Genomic DNA, 22,923 nt, shown 5'->3' with positions numbered 1-22,923 from the left:
AATGACGTCACAAGATGACATAAATTTTCAATTTTCGATCTCATCAGTTTTGATCATACCGTTTTGTAGGACTTACCTTAAGGACGTCACACACCAAATTTGACTTCGATCAGACTGACCGTTATGACGTCATTGACGTTTGAACATGACGTTTTTCAATTGTGGCTAAAATGTCCTGATATTTTACATTCAAATATCTATATCATTTATAAAGCAAAGTCTCCGAAACCCAGGCATTAGGATCAGTACCAAAATATCTGTTTATTGATATACAGGTTTTGCCAATTAACTCTGTAGTCAAGGTCAAGGTCACACTCAAGGTCAAAATATACTTGTAGGCATAGCTTCAGATCTAATAGAGCTATTGACATGAAACCAACGTTAAAACGTTCAGTGAACTACGAGCTTTCAGAATGGTAGTCGCCGATTTGACGTGACGTCCCCGGAAGTGCGTCAAAATGACGTCAAAAGATGACGTCATTTTTCAACTTTTTAATTTTTCAGTGTTTATCATTCCATTTTGTTGGACTGCCTTCAAGGAGGTTACACACCAAATTTGACGTCAATTGGACTGACGGTTGTGACGTCATGGATGTTTTAAAATGACGTTTTTCAAATGTGCCCGGAAATAAGTTGCGGTGGCGAAGGTATGCGCTCTACCGAGTGCCCGTTCTAGTTGTAATATTCTTGGTGCATCAATAAAAAAAACGTGTTGTAAATGATTTTCCTTTTGAAGGAACTTCAACGCAGGAGGCTGTCAGGCCACCTCACACAATGGTTGCTAACCTGTGGTTGTTAATCTGTACTCTGTCCGTTTTAAGGCCCAGTCACACCTTGACGTTTTAGCCAGCGATGGCAACGCATTAAAATGTATGTAAAACGCTGGCTTACGTTGAACTTTTGATGTTTTTTTTTTAAAGATTCGGACGTATTCATAACGACTTGGTCTTATGTATAACGCATTAGTAACAGACACAGAACTTTTCGTTGTGTTATAGATAACTTATACCAACGAATGCTGAACCTGTTGTCGGCCTTCACAACCGATGCCCAACGATAGTCTAACTTAGGCATAGTGCGTTGCACGCATCGCCGACGATGTCGTGACGTAACCTATTAAAAGGCTGATGCACAACGATTCGAATCATAACTGCCGTAGAAATGGAAGTGACAACATCGCGGTCACACCTTGGCGATCTTGCCAGCAAATGCCGACCAAAGAAAAATGTGTCTAAAATGTTGGGGCACGTCAAATACGGTATGAGTAAGTTTGGTATACGTGAGTAGAACGCTAAAGTACGCTATCATACATCGTAGTAAGTAGAGTACGTCAAGAAATTTTAAACATGTTCAAAATTTTACGATGTACTCAGCGTATGACACACGTTCCGCATGCGATGGGGATAAGTTTTACACGATATGTGGACGCTTACACACGTCCACAAGGGCTACTTATAAGCTACTCATAAGTCGAAACACGTCGCGGTAATGTCTTTTTTACGCGAAACTTATTTCTAACTTATGTTTGACGTGCTTTGAACCAATTCTTTACGTAGTCCCAACACACATTGACGTATGTAGATGTATTCCAATGACGTCTTCCGGTAGACAAAAAAAAATAAATGAACGTGTTTCAAACTTACAACTGCCATATGAAGACGTGTTCCCAGCGATTTTGGGAATTGGTATATAAAAATGGTGTTCATAAAAGGGGAACCCAACAGTGTTGTCGAGTCCTTTTTGAGTCGATGTCCATGTCAGCAGTAACAGTATCAGTATTAGTATTAGTATTAGTAGTTTATTATTATTATTAGCAGCTTCCCTTCGCAGGGCAGCTCACCGGATGACGGGATTGGGGCAAAGCCTTCAGGACCCCCAATCTTTGATGATAGGAGGGAAACCACAGGGTAACATCCCTGGGTCAGATTGCAGGAGAGTGTGTCAGAGTGGTGCTGAGGTGTTGTCCACCAGACGGCGGTCTCCTTGGGTTAACCTGAAGCGGTCCCTTCGGGTGGGTGCCTGGAATGTCCTATCCCTAAGAGAGGATGACCACCTGTCTCTGTTATCATCTAAGCTCAAGCGTTTGGACATCGGGATTGCAGATCTCTCTGAGGTTTGGAGACCGGATTGCGGCGAGATAATGGTGGGTGGTTACACCTACTATTGGTCTGGTCGCTCTGATGGTAACCATACCCAAGGAGTTGCTGTAGCTGTGTCCAATAAGCTGACCCCAATGATAATTGAGGTAACACCGGTCAACGAGCGTATTATGAGATTAAGGATTCGTCACTCCTTAGGTGTCATTTCCCTGGTCTCTGTTGATGCTCCGACTGAGGTGAGTGATCTCACCGTGAAGGATGCATTCTACGCCACACTCGAGTCTGTGGTTGATCAGTGCCCCAGACGAGATACACTTCTAGTCTTGGGGGATTTCAATGCATCGACTGGAACTGATAGGGATGGTTATGAGGTGTGTGTTTGTCCCCATGGGTCAGGAACTATGAACCAGAATAGCACTAAGTTCCTTGACTTTGCAAGAAGTCATGGACTTAGGGTGGCTGGTTCATGGTTTCAGCGCCAACAAGCTCATCGCTGGACTTGGTATTCCAACGCTAGCGGTGTGGCAAAGGAGATTGACCATGTTCTCATTGTCGGTCGTTGGAGGATGATCCAGAACTGCAGGGTCTACCGGAGTGCTCAGTTCCTCAATACTGACTAGAGGCTTGTTGTAGCAACTCTAAAGCTGCACCTTAAATCCTGGAGAATGGTACCATCCCAGCCTAGGCTGGATGTTGGCAAGCTCAGGGATGAGAGAGTAGCTGAGGAGTTTGCGAAGAGGTTGAGTGGACACTTGGGGGGTCTGGGTGCTTTGGGCGGTCCTGAAGAGTTGTGGAGTGCTTTCAACACCACCGTCCTTGATGTTGCCGGTGGATGTCTTGGAGCTCACCGCAGGGCAAAGAAGAATTTTGTCTCTCAAGGGACACTGGATACCATTGACCAGAGTCGCAGGGCCAGGCTGAATGGCAGAGCTGAGCTGTTCAGGGAGCTGAGGCATAAAACTGTACGTGCACTGAGGGTGGACAAGGAGGCCTATGTGCGAGGAATCTGTGAGGGGGTAGAGCATCACCTGTGGACAGGTGATTCTCGTCCCGCTTACAGGGGAATTCATGCATTACATTCATCCAAGCCCATCCCTCGGAGCACTGCAGTTCGAGCAGAGAGTGGTCGGCTCTTGACAGAGGAGACTGAAGTGAAGGCCCGCTGGGCCGGTTACTTTGAGCGGTTGTACCAGGCTGATCCCCCAGCTGTCGAGTTGGACGTCAAGGGTGTTACAATCCCTGTTGCTGACCCTCGAATCAACTGTGGTCCACCTTCGCTTGTGGAAACACAGGCTGCGGTGAACCAGTTGAAACGGGGCAAAGCTCCAGGGATCTGTGGCATCCATGCTGAACTTCTCAAGGCTGGTGGAAATGCTGCACTCGTGTCGTTGCATGCAGTTTTGTGCTCTGCCTGGAACACAGGCATCATCCCAACTGACTGGAAGAGGGGCCTTGTTGTCCCTCTCTGGAAAGGGAAGGGTGATCGCCAAGACTGCAACAACTACCGAGGGGTGACGCTGCTCTCAGTGCCGGGCAAGGTCTTTACTCGGATAATTCTTGATAGGGTTCGCCACCATCTGCTTGAGCACCAGCGTCCACAGCAGTCAGGCTTTACACCAAAGAGGTCAACGATTGACCGTATCCTTGCCCTTCGTGTCCTCACCGAATGCAGACGAGAGTTTCGGCAGGGGCTGCTTGCAGCCTATGTTGATCTCTGGAATGCGTTCGATTCAGTGAATCGGGATGTCCTCTGGAGGATTCTTGGTCTTCGTTGGGTGCCACCAAAACTGATCGATCTGATGTCTGAACTCTACTCTGGTACTGAGAGTGCTGTGAAGTGTGGTGGTGCCATCTCTGACTTATTTCCAGTTGTTACTAGAGTTCGTCAGGGATGTGTACTGGCCCCCACACTTTTCAGCACTTGTATGGACTGGATTCTAGGGAGGATGTCGGAGAGATCAAGTTGCGGTGCATCGTTTGGGAATGTCAAGATCTCGGACCTTGATTTTGCAGATGATGCAGTCATCTTTGCGGAGACTTTAGACATCCTTTTGGGGGCCCTCGCGGTGCTGAATGAGGAGTCGGAGCCGCTGGGATTACGGGTTTCTTGGGTCAAAACTAAGATCCAGGCTTTCGGTGACATCATGGATGCTGCTGTCCTGTCTGTGTCTGTTTGTGGTGAGGATGTTGAGGTCGTGGAGAGATTCACTTACCTTGGCAGTGATATTCATGTCTCTGCTGGCTGCGAGTCAGAGGTCAATAGACGTCTGGGTCGGGCCTGGGGAGTCATGGATTCACTGGATCATGGGGTGTGGCGCTGCCGGTACCTGTGCGGGAGGACGAAAGTCCGAGTCTTCAGGTCCTTGGTACTTCCAGTCTTGCTCTATGGACGCGAGACTTGGACTCTGACCAAGGATCTGAGACGGAGACTTAATTCCTTTGGTACCAGGTCTCTTCGGAGAATCCTTGGCTATCGCTGGTCGGATTTTGTGTCCAACGAGCGGTTGCTGAGAGAGACTCGGATGAGATTTGTTACCTGCATAGTCCGTGAGCGTCAGTTGCGGCTGTATGGACATGTGGCTCGTTTTCCTGACGCTGATCCTGCTCACCAGATTCTCTCAGCGAGGGAGTCTCATGAGTGGAGGAGACCAGTGGGCCGACCACGTGCCTCGTGGTTGCATCAGGTTGACCATCATCTCAAGGAGATGGGGATGGGCCTGGCATCTGCCTGGGGGGTGGCCAGACGGAGGCCCCTGGAGTACCGGCGGAAAGTGGACGCAGCGACGCGCTGTTCTGGCACATGCTCCCATACCTGACCCTGATTAGTAGTCATTTGTTCATGTTGGCAGTAGTAGGTGAGTGTGAGGGGGAGGGTGTGGGTTATGATGGATCCTCCTTGCATCCGCGTGTCCACGGGTAGGAGACATCTTTGCACCATTGTTCGAAGTTCTTCGTGGCTAATTTTTTATGGGGCTTTTTCAAAAATGAGCTATGGCTTGTTTTTACGATTTAGGTCTATTCATAACGGGTTGGACAAATGCACAATGAACTAATAATGTGCATAGAGCGCTTCGATAACTTATAGATACGGTATACCAACGAATAATTATCGTGTAGCCGGCGTTCACAAACTATGCCCAACGATAGCCTAACTTATCCATATCGTGCGGCAGTTTATCTTTGTCGGTGACGTGGGGTTTTCTATTCATAGGCTGCCACTCAACGATTTAAATGGCTGCATCTCCACTATTGAAAGTAGACGCTTGCGCTCAACAATTGGATTTTTTTTACACTCAACGACTTTTAAACGGTACCACTCAGCTATTTTCATTGTTTACAATGAACGATTTAAATTGCTGTCACTCGCCTTTGTTTTTTGACGCTGGGGTTTGGAAATTTGAAGCGTTTCTTCTGAACGTGTTAAAACGCTCAAACTCGAATATTTTAAATAGACGCTGCCGATGGACAATTGGAATCATAGCCAAGCTAGACATCGAAGTGTGAACATCCTCGTCATGCCAAAGAAAAGTTTGAAGAATGCTGCAAATAAGTGTCCTGGCCGTGGCCGTGGACGCTGACGCAAGGTCGATCCATTATACCGACGTCTTTCAGCCTATGAGTAACTTAAAAGTAACGTCTGTCGACGTGTGGCAACGATCGCGTAACGTGCCAACAACACGTTAATCATAGGTTAGAAATAAGTTTCGGGTACGCTAAACATTACCTCGGCGTGTCTCAACTTATTATTAACTTACAAGTAGCATGTGTTGACGTCTGTCAACGATCGCAGACCGTGCATACAACTTGTGGCCAGCGTAGCGGAACGTTTGAGTCATACGCCGGCATACGTCGTGAAATTTCAAGCATGAAAAAATTTGAGGACAACCAAAAAGTACAACGTTTAAAGCCAGCGTACAACGACGTATGGCAGTGTTTTTCAGCGTGCTCTCAATGTTATCAAAACTTACCCATAACGTATTCAACATGTGCCAGCGTTTTAGAAAAAAAATTCAAAAATCGGCATACGTTGGCTAAAACGTCAAGGTGTGACTGGGCCTTTAACAACTGAGCATCAAGCAAAGAAGCAACACGTAACAGTTTTACCTGCCACATGTGGCAGGTCAACAAGAGCTCGCCGTGGTGGTGATAGTGGTGGTGATGTTGTTGTTCGATTTTTGAAATGTGCACCCATTTATCAGACAGCTGCCGGATCCCACCCACATTTCTTGCTTGACTGCGTCCACCATGGCACCGAGACAAAATAATATGGCCGCCATCTTGGTTTTCTGGTGGGCTTAAGACGTCAGGCTTGTAGGCCTCTGCTGATTATCCACATCCCGGGATTGTAGCGTCATATTTCCATTGGCTTTGTTTGGGTTGAGTGGTATCCACAATGAAGGACCCCGAAAAATCTAATTATATGCCAAATAAAAATTATGATTAAGGTTTAATCAAGCCCATCAGCATGCATGGTAAACGCCTCCCTAAAAACATAGCATGGGCTTGAGACATCAGGCCTGTTGGCCAGAGCCGTCTTCACGCCTGGGCACGCTGAGCAGTTGCCCAGGGCCCCATGATTTTAGGTGGCCCCGTGAATTGAGCGTGCCACCACTAAATTATATAAAATATATACCATGTACCATGAAGACCTTGATTACGGTGAACTTCGAGATGAATGCAAGCAGCTCAAGCACTACATGGTCCACGATGAAGAATGTGAGACTCTCCCTGCGGTGTACAGCAAACTCATTTCAGATAACTTAAAATCTGTGTTTCCCAGTGTTGAAATCACACTCAGAGAGTGTTTGTGTGCACGATGGTGACCAACTGCACGGGGGAATGCTCATTTTCAAGACTGAAACTCACAAAGAATCAGCTACGCAGCACAATGGAACAGCGGCGTTTGAACTGGCTTTCACTCATGTGCATGGAAAATGACATCCTGAAGAACGCTGACTTCTAACCAATTATAAAACAACTCTCTGCAAAGAAATGCGGCAAACGTTCATGTTGATTAGTTCTTGCTCGACCAATTAATTATATATTTAAACGTTTGTATTGTTCAATGTTTGTGTTGGTTCTTGCATTCCCAATCAATTATATGTTTAATATTACTGAAAGTTTGAGTTTTCATTTCAGTGGGTGGGTGGTTCGGGGCCCCAGTACATTTCTTTGCCCAGGGCCTACAATGCTGTTAAGACGACCCTGCTGTAGACCCAGGCTGTTGATGCACTGCCCAGGTTTGTTGCGTCAGATTTCCATTGGCTTTGTTTGGGTCGAGTGTTATTCACAATGACAGATCTCAAACATCTAATCAGAGGTTGAATACAAATTATTAGTAAAGTTTAATCACGTCTGCCAGCACACAAGGCAGTCGCCTCCCGAAAAATACCGTTATGTAGTTTTTGAACAGCCCCATATTGGGGTTAAATAATCCCACCATGTGATGAATCAGCTCGTCCTGATTTAACCGTGGTGGAGGCTGTCATGGATGAGAGGTGCCGAGATAGTGTTTTAATTGTGAAATAAATGCGTTTCCCAGTCGTGCTGTTCATCTTTTAAGGGTGCTTTAAATTCACGTTTCCCAATCGGTCCATTACCGGATTTTGTCACAGGTTGTGACCACACTGCGGTCATTCTTGTGAAAGATTTTTGGTACGACTCAACCGGGGTTTGAACCGTTGACCTCCCAGATTCAGTGTTGAGATATAATGACAGACAAGTAATCTTGAAAAATTAAAACAACTTCTAGAACGCAGATTTAAAATATTATTTGGAGAGGAAGTCATAAAACTTGCCAACTCTTTGTGAAGAACACCGTGGGATCTTTAACGTCTACCAACTACCCAGGTCGAAAATCACATAGAAAACCAATAATAAGCCAAATCCCATAAAAATCCCATCGGAAATTGGACGAGTAGGATCTACTGGTTTCAAAACGGAAAGTGAAATACTGGACCAGTAAAAAATACCAGTGAAACACCAGTTGGTCAATGGGACTAGTGGGATTGCAATAAAATACCAATAGGACAATGAATGGGACCAGTAAAATCCCATAGAAAAGCAAAAGGCAAAATCCCATAAAAAATGCTAGCAGACGGTATGCCCAGTTTAATAGCCCTCAAAGGTGTCGAGGCGTCGATCACCCTTGAAGTTAAGGCATGAAGACGTCAATGTGCTTGAGAGAAAACTGTTTATTGAATACCAAACGTGTACACGGAAAACAAACACCAGGAACTCCAAGGGTGTTATTGAAGATGCTCGGCGAGTGCTCCAACTATTAGTTGAATCTCTCATATTTCTATGGGATTTTATCTTTTAACAATAACAACGCAGCAAATTCCTTCTTTCATCCCGGAACCAGCTGGCGATATGTATCACAATGCTGCCTTGTCTCACTCAAGGTTAAGCCTTTCATATCTCAGTTCACAATGTTCATTCCGCAGCAAGCAAGAATACATTTTAATTAACTGCAGGCGAAGCACGAAGCAAAGTTTATAAGAAAAAGGTACAAATCCCAACAAAGGCACGGTGTGTGCACTCATTGCTGTATCTCCCTGCCTGTGAAATAGTCGATTTGTCATTTCCTAAACCGAGAAATGCTCTTTCCTATGAAGTTTTTTTTGTCGATTTATATTCATATGGATACCTAGAACAACCAGTTCTAGAACAACCAGTTGAGCTTGGTTGCCCAAATGGCAACATTGGGCAACTCTGGTAATTTTCATAATCCAAGATGGCAACCAAACGCCATCTCGATAATTTAGCATCTGACTCGCTAATCCTAGAATGGTGTGTAATACATCTTTTTTTCTGGTTTTCATGTCTGTCGAATCAATTTCTGATATTATTTTTTCGATTGCATGTCAATCTCAAGTGCAAAAGTTCAGGTCAAGGTTACTTTTGACCTCTGTGTGGACAACCATTGGATGTTTCAACGAAAAATATTATAATATTATAATATTATAATATTATACAATACTATATATATTTAATGTTATAGCTGAAAGTTTGCATGCATTTGTGCAATTTTCTTCCTAATTTTAGTGTTTATTTTGCATGATTTGAGATGACCGATACAGCGCCTGATGCTGGGAAGTGCTTTCTCCCGACCTGCAGCAAGTCTGGACGAGTAAGAACATTCAAGCTACAAGCAGTAAAACGACTTATTGAAAGTGCAACAGAGCGGCATGACGATGAAACCCTTCCTAGAATGCAGTATGTTTGGATTCGCAAGGCTATGAGGCATTAGGCCAAAAAAAAAATGTTGCATTGGCGTAACGGGTCACTGAAAAATAGGGTAGGTCGGTCGGGATCTTTTTTTTTTTTTTTTTTCCTAATAAATCCCTCCCAAAATCTCCCCCGGCTCGAGTACCACCCTTTTTGTCGGCGGGTTCTGTCCGAAACACTTCCGGGTTTTTGCGATCGCGATCGCAATCAACAAGATACTTGAAAATGATAGCAAAACAACAAAAATAGCAATAAAATAGGGTCGGCAAAATTTTTCGATAGCAAAAAAACAAAAAAAAAACGTAGGGTCGGCGGAATTTTTAGGGTCGGGCGGGTTACGCCAATGCAACATTTTTTTTTTTTTTGGCCTAAGTAGAAGTTCATCAAGGCTGCTACTGCTCATTCACCTCCAAGTATCATGTCAAAAAAGTTGTGGATAAGAAGAGGAGGGTTCTCTAGACAGTGAAGAACCACCAACTGCCAGAATCAGGCGATCACAAGTAAAGGAGTTTCATTTTAAGAAACAATGTTTGTTTTGTGCTGCATCTTGTGAGCCTGTAAATCCTAAACACCCCAATAGATGGGACAGAGTGGTACAGTGCGAAAGAAAGGGTGTCAAGGATGCTCCACCCTTCAAGGCTGTTGTATTACACGATTGTGATGATCGAAATGATGTGTGGAGTCGGGAAGTTGCTCTGCGTTGTCATGGCGGAGATGACTTATCCGCAGCTGAGGCACAGTATCATGTTCGCTGTTATGATGAATTTAGGAAAAATCCTGTGCATGCTGACCAGAGCTCCACGATTGATGATGCCGCTTTGAACCTGCTTATCGATGAAATGTACACTAATAGAAAACTATGTACTTAGACATCCATTGAACTTTATGACAAATATGTGAGTCATGGTGGTTTGTTGACATGGAAGCAAATGTTCACCAAGCTGGTTACTTATTGTGGTGATGATGTGATCGATCCAGGGTCGTTTGAGTCACTACCCAGCTGCCACTGAGAAGATCGTGGTCTTTGACAAGTATCAAGATGTCTCTGCAAAGGACCATGAGAGAATGTGCCGGGCTGGTGATATTATCATCGACTATGAGCTCTACGTTGCCAGTCCTTTAACCAAACGAGATGTCATCCTAAAGAGCAAGAACAACCAGCGGAGGCTGGCGAGCATGTTGTACACCTTCACTGTTGACGATAATGTAACGATGGATACTCGTGATGATGGTGCATTTGGTCATGACGAAGCAGACATCACCATGATTTCCTATGTCCTTGTGGCAGCCACCTCTGGAAAGGGTGTGGTATGCATGCTTAGTGATGACACTGATGTGTTTGTTCTGTTGGTGTATTGGGTGTATCGGGCAGACCTTCAGTGCAGAGTACAAATGGAGCGTTGGGACGGTTCAGTCTGAGATATCAATGCAACCTGTGCTGACCTCGGGCCAAAATGTTTGCAACTCCTTGGCGTGCACGCCCTCAGTGGGTGCATCACAACCTCATATCCATATGGCAAAGGCAAGATCGGCACACTAAAAACTTTGCTGGCAGGGAACTTCCCGGGCTTGTCTGATGTGCTGGGTGAGGTAGGCACCACAGAAGCTGATTTGCTGGAAGCAGCAAAACCTTTCTTCCTCACTCTGTATGGTCAGGTACCAGGAACTTCTATGGAATCTGCTCGCTTTACGCTATTCACCAAAAAAAGAAAAGTCCCAAAGTAATGGCCCTTCCTCCAACAATGACCAACTTGTTACAACACGTGTTGAGGGCTCATTTACAAGTGATGTTGTGGAAAGCGGCAGACCACCAAGCTCCACCCGATGATTCAGCTGATCTCACAAAATTTGGAAGGGAGATTCAGGATAATATCCCTGTTCCTGTCACTGCTAAGGGTGACCCAGCACCGCCAGAGATAATTGACGTGATCCGGTGTCAATGTAGGGCACAGAGTAATAAGTGCATCACTGAGGCATGTGGCTGCCACAAAGAACATCTTTCATGTACATCATACTGTAACTGCTCTGGTGAAGATGGCTGCTGCAATCCACACTCAAAAAGACGAGATGTTCAAACTACAGATGAGGAGTACGTCGATATGGAGGAGGCTCATAAGGATGACGTAGATCAGGAGGATGATGTAGATCAGGATGTTGGGAAAGAGAATTTTGATGAGGATGCCGATCAGGAGAGCGAAGGCCAGGAGGATGAGGATGGTCTTTCTGATCCCGATTATGAGTGGGAGCATACAGAAATTTTATTCAGTTGGGGAAGATGACAATTATCATCTTATTGTATAATTTTACACTTATGTAATTGTGAATACCAGCTTTTGTGACATGTTAGTGATATTTTTCACATGAAGAAAACATGAATAATGTGAATCGTTAATGTTCATGAAGTTGATTCAATTCGCTGTCCACCCCGAGATCAAATTTAACCTTTATCTGACCTTCAATGCGTGAGATAGACCTGTAATCAAAGGAATAACATCAGAAATGGATTCTACATACATTAAAAAAAACCTGAAAAGAGGTATTACACACAATTTTAGGACAAGCCGGTAAAAAATTAAATTATCGAGATGGTGATCGGGAGCCATCTTGGATTATGCAAATTACCAGAATTGCCCAAAGTTGCCATTTGGGCAACCAAGCTCGAATTGTCCTGTGACCTCATATGATTCCAAATAAACGTAAAAAATTCAGAGGAAAGGACATTTCTAGGTTTGGTATTGAACAGATAGAAACGTCAAATCAACTAAAACACCATGAGGATGACAGTTTATAGCTGGATCGGGACTGAAAAAGAGGCGAGCCAGCTTGGAAGTGAGTATGCACACCTCTCGAGTCTCCGCTAACCCTCACAGCCCACCTAATAATTGAAATTGAGTACTGTATGGAATGAGCCTGTTGTTGGCTTAGCAGTTAAAGTGGCTGGCTTGATACCTTGGAGTCCTGAGTCCAAAACCCTGTTTTACTGTTGAATTGACACAAAGTTGATGGCATGAGTACCAGTGTACTGGGGTAAAAACCATTCATGTAACCTGTGTCAGAGTGGTGACCTGTCCATGACCTGTACTCCTTGCCAATGAAACTGTCTTGGCAGCTCTATGCATCCTTATAGCATGAAAGGAATGTTATTACTATTATTATATTAGGGTACCAAGCCTACAAGGCTGGGTAACTTATTGTTTTTCTTCTGTTTATTTATTTTTCATTTTTCTTCCGCCGGCAATTTGAGGGGTTTTTTTTCGCTTTAAAAATCATTTTCTCGGGAACCGTAAGTCCGATCGACACGAAATTTTCACCGTAGCATGTACCTTTTTTTAGTCGCATACTTAATTGATAATTATGACGTCATAGGTCACGTGGTACGGGCGCCATCTTTTAAAAACCGAAAAACTTTGGACCTCTGTATCTCTGAAACCATGCAATGGAAAAAATTGAAACTTGGCACATGTTATGAAATCCCCATGGGGAATACGTGTGATTATTTTTCGTGACGTCATCAGTGAAGTGGTATCCCAGTGAAAGTTCGACAGGGAGAACGCTGCATCGGAAACGAGACCGAAACCGTGCAATGGAAAAAAATTGAAACTTGGCACATGTTATGAAATCCCTATGGGGAATGCATGTGATTTTTTTTTGCGACCTCATCAGTGAAGTGGTATCCCGGTGAAAACTTGACAGGGAGAACGCTGCATTCAACAGAAGCCATATTGAAAAAATTTGAAATTTTTTGAACATCATCTCCCCAACAATTCACCGTCGAAAAAATTATGACGTCATAGGTCACTTAGTTCGGCAGCCATATTGTTTTGAATTTTTTTTATTATTCTTCTTCAGAACGGCTGGACAGATTGAGGAGAAACTTTACACACACATTCCCCATGACATCCTTTTACAAGTTTGTTAATTTCTAATTGATCGGTCACATGGTTTGACGGCCATATTGAATTTACCCCAAAAACATTTAAACATCTTCTCCAGAATGGCTGGTCAGATCAAGGGAAAACCACCAAAATATTCTCCATGGGTAGTGGATATAGGTTTGTTAAAGAATAATTGATAGGTCACATGGTTTGGCAGCCATATTGGAGTAAAGAACATAATATGGAATAGGCAAAGCCTAGAAGCGAACGTAGAAATCTTCTTACATTCGCTTCTGACTTTACCTATTACCTCAACATTACCTTCATAACGACAACTACACCGCCTAGAACAGGATCTCATCTAAAAAAAAAAAATACTAGAAGCGAACGTAGTATTCTTCTTACATTCGCTTCTGACTTTACCTATAACTTGTTCACAACTGTATACGCAATTTGCGGTTACTTCGGCCTGGATTCGGGATCAGCGATCAAATAATGTAAATCTCGATTAAAAATTATTTTTTGATGATGCGGGATATATCTTTATTAAAATTAGTGGAGGAAATATACACCATGCCTGATATTATTTGGGTCTTTCATGTCTCCGACGATGCCTTTATCTCCTGGCATGCATCATTCCCCATGACAAAAACCGGAAACAAAAAATAACCAGAAGCAAAAAAAAAAAACGGAAGCAAAAGGGTCATAGCCAACCACACGGATTCCAAATTGCCATGGTATTGTGTTGTTGGTGTTTCCTATTCTCTCATGTGCACGCGTTCAGTAATATTCACAAGATAGAAATAAAACCTAATCGTTTTTATACACCGCACAGCGTTTAAAAACAACCGGAAGCAAAAGGGTCATAGCCACGACACGGATTCCAAATCGTCAGGGGTATTGTGTTGTTGTTGTTGTTGTTGTTGTTTCCTATTCTCTCATGTGCACGTGTTAAGTATGAAGCTCACTGCATTCGCTATTCAATAATGTTTTCTCTGGAACCACTTAACCTATCGAAGCGAAACTTTGCACCGATCATCTTACGCCATGGCTTTACATGGTAAAAAAATCATCTTTACATGGTAAAAATTATGACATCAAAAGTTACATGGTTTGGTGGCCATCTTAGATTTTTAAAAATGCACCTCAACCGATTAACACGAAACTTCACAAGCGTGATCCCCTACTTCATTTGAGGCAGAATGTAAAAATTTATGATGTCATAGGTCACATGGTTCGTCAGCCATATTGGATTGAAAATAAATTAAAAATTTTAATCTTCTTCTCCAGAACAGCTCAACAGATTTAGGCAAAACTTCACACACTTTCCCCAAGACATCCTTTTACAAGTTTGTTCATTTCTAATTGATAGGTCACATGGTTTGGTGGCCATATTTAATTTACCTGAAAACCTTCAAACATCTTCTCCAGAATGGCTGGTCAGATCAAGAGGAAACGTCACAAACATATTCTCCAATGCAAGCGGATATACATTTGTTAATTAATAATTGATAGGTCACATGGTTTGGCAGGCATATTGGATTTAAGAAAATATTAAATAAAGTTTCTCTGGAACCACTTAACCTATCAAATCAAAATTTGCAACTAACACTGAACCACATGGCTGCATACATGGTAAAAATTATGATGTCACAAGTCACATGGTTTGGTGGCAATCTTGGATAGAAGAACGCACCTTGTCCAATCAACACGAAACTTAACAAGCATGATCCCCTACTGCTTTAGAGGGAGTATATAAATTTATGATGTAATAGGTCACGGAGGACAGGAGCCATATTGGATTGAGAATAAATAAATTAAAAAGTCTTCTTCTCTGATACAGCTGAACAGATGGAGGCTAAACTTTACAAGTATGACCAAGTATCCATGATAAACAAAAAGTTCTCACCTCCTTTTGATGCAGGTTACATGGTTTGGCAGCCATATTGGATTGAAGGAAAAATATAAACTTATGTTTACTCTGGAACTGCTGCATCAATCGAAGTGAATCTTCAGAGTTATGATGCAGCTTACATATGGAATGAAGATTTTAAATTTCAACTCGATTGGCCACATGGTTTGGCAGCCATATTTGATTGAAGGAAAAATATTAAATAATATTTACTCTGGAAGTGCTGCATCAATAAAAGTGAAACTTCACAATTATAATGTCGCCAGCATGGGAAACCTACGTTTTAAATTTCAACCCGATCAACCACAAGGTCTGGTAACCAGAATTATTTAATTATTTGAATCTGAGAACTTTTACAATTAGTTTTTTGCAGAAGGCTCACTTGGCTGTGCTTGCCTGCATTTGCAGGTGCAGGAGTAGCAAATCAATTGATACCGATGATGGCCCCAGGAAAAATGGTCAATTGTGTACATAATAAATGAATGGAACATGGCCTGTTTCTCAGTGCATAACTTGTGAATCCCACGTCGTAGAGAAACTTGTGGGGCCTTATGAAACTCAGGGGAATCCCGCTGATGGTGTCCACATTTATTACTTTGTGTTCAAGTTATTTAAACACCAATTCAATTGCTTCCGACTATGAATTCAGGAAAAAGGGCTAACTGCTTACGTAATAAATAGATTGAATGTGGCGTGTTACGAGGTCCATAACTCATCAACCCCACATAGTAAAGAGACGTATTGGGGGGGGGGCTTCGTATTACTTGGGAGTGTTCCGGTTTACCCTGTGGACCCATGGTGACATTTCCCACACATTTATTACCTTCGCTTTCTGCGAAAGGTTATGTTTTGGTTGGCGTGTATTTATTTATTTATTTATTTATTTATTTCTTTATTTGTTATCTTGTGATTCGTATAACTCAAAAAGTATTAAACCGAATTGCATGAAATTTGGTGGCATGATTGGTTATTAGCCAGGAAGCATTCGATTAGATTTTGGGATCGTTCGAGTCAAAGGTCAAGGTCAAGGTCACGAAAAGGTCAAAATCGTCTTTTTTACGATAACACGGTCAATTTTTATTCAATTTGCATGCAACTAACGCCAAAATGTTCAGAATTCAACGCCTCATCTTGTGATATGCAATATGATACAATGACACCCATACTCTTGTTACCGGTTAGGGGTCAAAGGTCAGGGGGGTCACGACCTTGAAAAATATGCGGTTTTTGTCATAACGCAGTCAATTCTTGTCCGCTTTACATGAACCCAGCACCAAAATGTTCAGAATTTAATGCCCAATCTTGTGACACAATGACGTCATAACACATGTCACCGGTTGGGGTAAAATGTCGGGGGGGGGGCGGTCACGCCCTTGAAAAATATGCGGTTTTCGGCATAACTCAGTCAATTCTTATTCGATTTGCATGAAACCAGCATCAAACGAGATTACCTTCTCTTGTTGAAACGTTGTATTCACTGAGCTTGCTAGTGAAGACTCGCCAAAATGACGTGAGTTGATTGTTGTTTAATCCGTAGCCCCCGAAAGTCGGGGGGGGGGTCATGACATTATAGATATGTGGTTTGTGTCATAAGACCATTCATATGAAAACAGTTCCCCACACTCATACCAAGAACAAAAAAAGTAGTGGCGGCGAAGGTATGCGCTCTATGAGTGCCCGTTCTAGTTGCTTCATGTTCAGGTAATTTAAACGCCATTTCAATTGATACTGACAATGTCCCCAGGAAAAAGGGCTAACTGCATAAGTAATAAATAGATTGAATACTTCATGCTACTTGGTCCATAACTCGTCAGTCCCGTGTTGTATCAATACAGGGTTGTGTCAAAGCCGGACGTCTTGGTACCCAATCAACACTGCCAGCAGTTCGAAAGTGGCAGTTCTTGTTATTATTATTATTATTATTACTATGTATAATTAGTAAAAATTGGTGGCCTCTGCCCTCTGCTTTTTTACTACCTCTACTCTGGTCTTGCCCCCTCTGATCTCTCAATGCTCGAGTCTGACCACCCTCCACAGATCCTCCAAAATTCACACGTCATTTCAGAATCTCCCTCCTGGTTCACCTTGCAAAATCCGGGATGACTGCCCACCTCCACTTTTTTCTTCTTCTTTTCTTCTATTTGTGGGCCCCAAACAGGTGGTACATCATAATTTCCTCTCATCACCCTCACCACCTGTAATCTTTTCTGTCCATTAACATGCTCTCCCTCAAAACTCTTAAATCTCTCTCTCTCTCTCTCTCTCTCTCTCTCTCTCTCTCTCTCTCTCTCTCTCTCTCTCTCTCTCTCTCTCTCTCTCTCTCTCTCTCTCTCTCTCTCTCTCTCTCTCTCTCTCTCTCTCTCTCTCTCTCTCTCTCTCTCTCTCTCTCTCTCTCTCTCTCTCTCTCTCTCTCTCTCTCTCTCTCTCTCTCTCTCTCTCTCTCTCTCTCTCTCTCTCTCTCTCTCTCTCTCTCTCTCTCTCTCTCTCTCTCTCTCTCTCCCCTCATCTTCTTCTTCTTATTATTCTCTCTCTCCCTGTTAAGTTATCCAGACACATAGGATTGTAACCAGACAATAATGCTTATTATGAATTTGAGACACTGCATTATCAACATGCCATGCAACTTACAAGTAAGATTCGCTCTGAACATTATTGTACCCATCGGGTTCATCCAGGTGCCTGGTTTAAATCCCAACAAACTGCGTCAAAGCAGTTGTGACAGTCAACTGATTCAATCGTTCCAGGTCGAATCACGGGGCTGTCTGCCACGATGCCATACCCCAGTAGAACCACCAAGCCAATTGATGTATCATGCTGATTAGTACTATACATCCGTTACCTAATTGCAAAGAAGTGGAGTTGCCAGGCGCAGGCATGGTCCTCGTAATGGGTGTGAATCACCCACACTCAATCTGTCCTTTAACGGACGTGTCGAAGGGTCGGACTAAACACCACCCATGGAGACATCCAGTGACGCCTGCTCAACAATGCCTTGGGTTGGAAAAGGCCGCAATGGTTTCTTAATGAAAAAGCACTCAATTCTTTTTTAACCACTTTCCTAACTCATATCATTGTGGGGGAAAAATTTATATTAATGTATTCTAAATTGTAACAAATGAAGTTTTAGAAATGTAACTTTTATGCTACAAGTTGAATTGGCTGTCCTTTCTGGCCAAGAGACTTTTGCCCTAAATGATGATAAATGTTTTGGTCTGGAGCGGAGTGAGCTGAGCTGATAACAGCGAATCTTTGCCTTGAAATGTACGAAGTGACTTCTCGTCTAAAGGACACGTCTGCAGTTTGGGTTGATAGCCCCCACCACTCTCTCATGAAAGTATAAAATGCTTTGAAATGTAAAATTGTTTCAGTGCATGTACTTGAGGAAGTATTAGAATCTCAGTGGCTTGTGCTCCTTGGAACTGACCAAGTACCAAGTTAGAATAAAACTCTCTGATGTAATGTGGAAGTGAATTGAATCGGGTTGGTCTAACTGTTAACTAAAGTAAGAATAAATGAAATAGAACCAAATAATATTGCAATCAATGGGGATTCTTAAGTTCATTGTACGAGGGTGAGAAGTGTATGGTGTATAATTAGAATAATAAATTGTTTCACAAGGAAGGACTTGTGTGGACATCGGTTATCAGTGTCGATAGGGTTTTATGCAGGATTTTATAACCAAATCGGACAAACGTTAAACTCTGTCTGAAGTCAAATAGGATTCCACAATCGGCCAGGTAGAATCCTTCAACGATCACAAAAAGGTGGGTTAAAAATCCACATCATCAAATGCTTGATCTTCATAGCTAAGACTGACTGTATACTGTATACTGTATATCACTTTTGTAGCTGCTATAGTTTTCACATTATGAGCTTTGAGTGATTTCATGCATTATATACAGGATGTTCGACAAAGACATGGACAACTTTAGTTGTTAATATATTTAGCACCACAAATGATACAACGATATCCTTTGTTCTATATGATACAGAAACCAAGCTGTTGGAGAAGATCCGTATCCGGCTACGAGAATAATAAAAAAAGTGTGATTCTTCACCATTGAGAGATGGGACCAAAACTATGTTATATATACAGTAGACTAGGCGTAAGTCGTCACCATCGGGACCGAGAAAAAAGTGACGACTTAGAAATGTGACGACTTACGCATATGCGAACATTCATGATGACTGTGGGGTGAAGGATGAAGTCGCGCGTGGCCTGGACACGTATGTGTGAGAGCCGGCTATTGTACCAAAAGGAAAACACAATCCTCGGGGCATAGGTGTGGGTTCATTGGTGAGTTGGAAAGTGATCAAGCAAAGATGGAATTCATGAATCAGTTTATCAAAAGTAAAGATAATGAACAACTGTAAGACAACAACTTCGACTGCTTATCACCATGATGGGATTGACCAACGAACCCCAGAGACTTTTCTAGCAGCATCTGCCAGAAAAGCCTAGTCTCATCGGCATTGTACACGTCCTGAGACTGATACCTTTCCAAGATGTCTTTCAATTTGCCATCGTTCCAGTCATGCACCACTGCCGAATCCATGCTGCCTGATTCGCCGCACTTCTTGACCTTGCCGATTCCCCACCTCACTTTGAATCTGTCTATCCAGTGCATCGGCAAGGTCTCGGCATCAGCATGCCCGAGGTCCGCAGCGAATTTATGTGCCTTCAGCAGCAACATTTCACCGTCCAACTGAATATTTGGCTGAGCCGACATTTGCCGAAACCAGATGATGAGCGCGTCATCGACATCTTCAAAGGACACATTTCATGCGTTTCACACTTACCACCGGCTTCGCGATCTTCTCCACTTGTCCAAACATCGTGCCCTTATTCTTCAAGATATTTTTCAATGTCTGCCGTTTGATGTCCAACTTCTCAGCTATGGCTGTTTTCTTCATCAGTGGGTTTGCCTCGCAAAACTGGATAATGTCGTATTTTTCTTGGTAGGTTTTAGTTGTAAGCTTACGCTTAGTCGCCATTGTCCTGCCTGCGTGTGTACGCGTACACACGATCAACGTGTGTACGCAATTATAAATAGCCTATCACTGGCGGTGTAAACCAATGAGCGAGCATCACAATTCCATGAAATCGGGCTTCTCACGAGGCAGCAGTTCCGTGTGACGAGTTAGGAGTGGTAATTTACTTGAGTTTCCATTACGTGGGAACGAACAACATCTGACGACTTAGAGGAAGTGACGACTTAGAGATGACGACTTACAGAGGGATGACCGTTTATTCATTGGGACTTAACATGAGATAAATTCGGGACTTTTTGACGCTGCCGACTTAGGCGAAGTGATGAGTTACAAACTGCCGACTTACGCCTAGTCTACTGTATATATATATATATATATATATATATATATATATATATATATATATATATATATATATATATATATATATATATATGTTGTTACGGTTGTGGAAATTCACAGATCACCATTCAGGTTCCCCAGAGATCAGTTATGTCGATAAGTGCGTGTCCAGGTTAGATTTCCCCACCGATGTCGAAAGGGTGTTATTCGTGTGACGGGCTGTGCATCTTTGAGTTAGCCTTATTATTTTGCTATCTTTACTTTAAAACAAACAACATCTCATCACCACCTTCGCCACAACTGCCAACATCTCCTCACCACCTTCACCACAACTGCCAACATCTCCTCACCACCTTCGCCACAACCGCCAACATCTCCACCACCTTTGCCACAACCACCAACATCTCCTCACCTTCATCTCCACAAGTGCCGCCATCTTTCTGCCAGAAACGGCATCCACGAATGAGCGGCACCTCCGCCAACAAGCACAACGGCTTCCTCATTGGAGCGAAAGCCGGTGATTTCTACCACGTCTGCGTTCCACGGCATATAATAATTTGGTAAATCGACAATTCGGCGACCAACCCTGTCGCGCGTGGACAGAAGAGTTGGTGGATTTATGGTGTGGTTAAAAACACACCCGTAGCTGGATTTTGACGTTGATCCGAAAGCTGCGACTGGATTGCCACAGTCGGTGGGCGCGCGGCCGCAATTAGCTAAAAGCGGTCATCTGCACGCCGGAGTGGTGAGAATCCACAACACTGTTGTCAGGAAGTGGGATTCAAATCCATCCCGTCTCCAAACTAAATTAACGGAACCGGATCAAGGGTGTGCGAGGCGACCCTCTGGTTCCATCAAATTCCGGGCGTATAAATTTTTTATTTGTGATACGCAAAATGACAGCTCAAGGCAAGCAGTGGCAGGAGGGAATAGATTTAGAATTAAATGAATCTATGGCCCAGGACGAGAGCACCGTGCAGGACATCCCCATGCAGGTTGAACACCCCCCCCCCACAACCAAACCCAGAGCTCGAAATGGGCGCTGTGGCGGCGGTGGCTTTTGACACCCCCCCGTAAATTTCCCTCCCCGGTCCCCAGCGAAACCACGACCGATAATGGCGGATCGGTCCTGCTTGAGCCATCGGGCATAGCACAGTTGGTGGAGATGATCAGACAAGCGATGAGTGGGGATATGCAACAAATGCAAAGCAAAATGGATGGCATGGGAAACAAAATGGATGCAAACACGCAGGATCTGCGGGGCGATTTGCAAGCCACGAACAGCAAAATGGATAACATGGCCACAAAAGACGAAATGAAAGAAAACGCAAAAGAAATAAAAAACAACATGGATGGAAATGCGCAACGGATGAAAGAGATGAGGGTGAGATGCAGAGCATGGGGTTAGGCCTGCAGGAAAGCTTGAAAGAGGTGAAAAACAAAATGGCGGAGATCGGCACGATACGAGAGGAGGTGAACAAATTGAAAGGGAGTGTAAAAGGTGTGTGATCCACGATGGAGGTGGGCAAGAAGGACGTGACTGGCGAAATAATGATGGTCGGACAGGGGGTGAAAGAAATAAAAAAGAAAGACAAGAACAACTGAAAAAGAAAGCAAGGTTGAAGTACGCGGATATAGTGAAGGAACAACGAATGAAACAGGAAAAGGAGATCGGCCAATTGAAGGAAACCATGAGATTGGAGAAGGAAAAACATGCGAAACAGTGGGAGAGAAAATAAAAACAATATGAATTTGAAATTAACCAACTCAAGGAGAGAGCAAAGTTGGAGTCCACAGAGATGGAAAAGCTCCGGAAAGATAATGAACAACTAAGGGGGCTCAGAGAGGAAGAACGACTCAAGTGGGAAGGAAAATGGAGCCAGGAAGAAACGGAAATAATGAAAGAGGTGACAGAAACGCAAATAGTCACAGAACCAGACATAGGAGATAGAAAAGGTAGAGGAGAAACTACACGATAAAGACGAAACTAAAGAAAAGCACACACACATGGAGTTAGTGAGGGACAATGGGGGTGAGCTTGGGGAATGTTTGGTGGCCCGGTGCAAGCAGCAGGATAGCCTTCTTCAGGAACGAGGGGAGCGAATATGCCCCCTTGAAGCGGATCGCGACCAGGTGAGTGCGGTCGAGCTTTGCGAGTTAGAGGGGGTGAGTGCTTGGGGGGTATGGAGGCCCCAGGAGCGCTTGTAGTGGCGCGAATTCCCAGCGTGATTGTTCTGGTGTGTGTGCTTACAAGTGTGGCGAAGTGCGTGTTGAAACGCGTGCGTAGCATGAGTGAAAGGGCGCGCATGAGTAAAATGGCATGCGTGGGTGAAAGGCCGTGGGTGAAAGAAACTGCGTATGTGAGTGAAATGGCATGAGTGAGTGAAGAAGCATGATGTGTGAGAGAAACCGCATGTGTGAGAGCGCGGTATGAGAGGGAGATGGCGGTTGGTATGCGGGAACACGCAACCGC

At 43.6% G+C, this 22,923-nt stretch overlaps 1 pseudogene; it reads left to right on the top strand.

The window, feature by feature from the left end:
* Nucleotides 1-10,199: 10,199 nt before the first annotated feature.
* On the top strand, nt 10,200-12,780 carry LOC147024895 (uncharacterized; annotated as a pseudogene).
* Nucleotides 12,781-22,923: the final 10,143 nt, after the last annotated feature.

Source organism: Eptatretus burgeri, chromosome 6, assembly GCF_056783735.1.
Source record: "Eptatretus burgeri isolate ZD-2024b chromosome 6, Ebu_testis_v1, whole genome shotgun sequence".
Taxonomy (NCBI): domain Eukaryota; kingdom Metazoa; phylum Chordata; class Myxini; order Myxiniformes; family Myxinidae; genus Eptatretus; species Eptatretus burgeri.
Note: the sequence above shows the minus strand (reverse complement) of the source record. Positions and strands in the feature narration are given on the sequence as shown.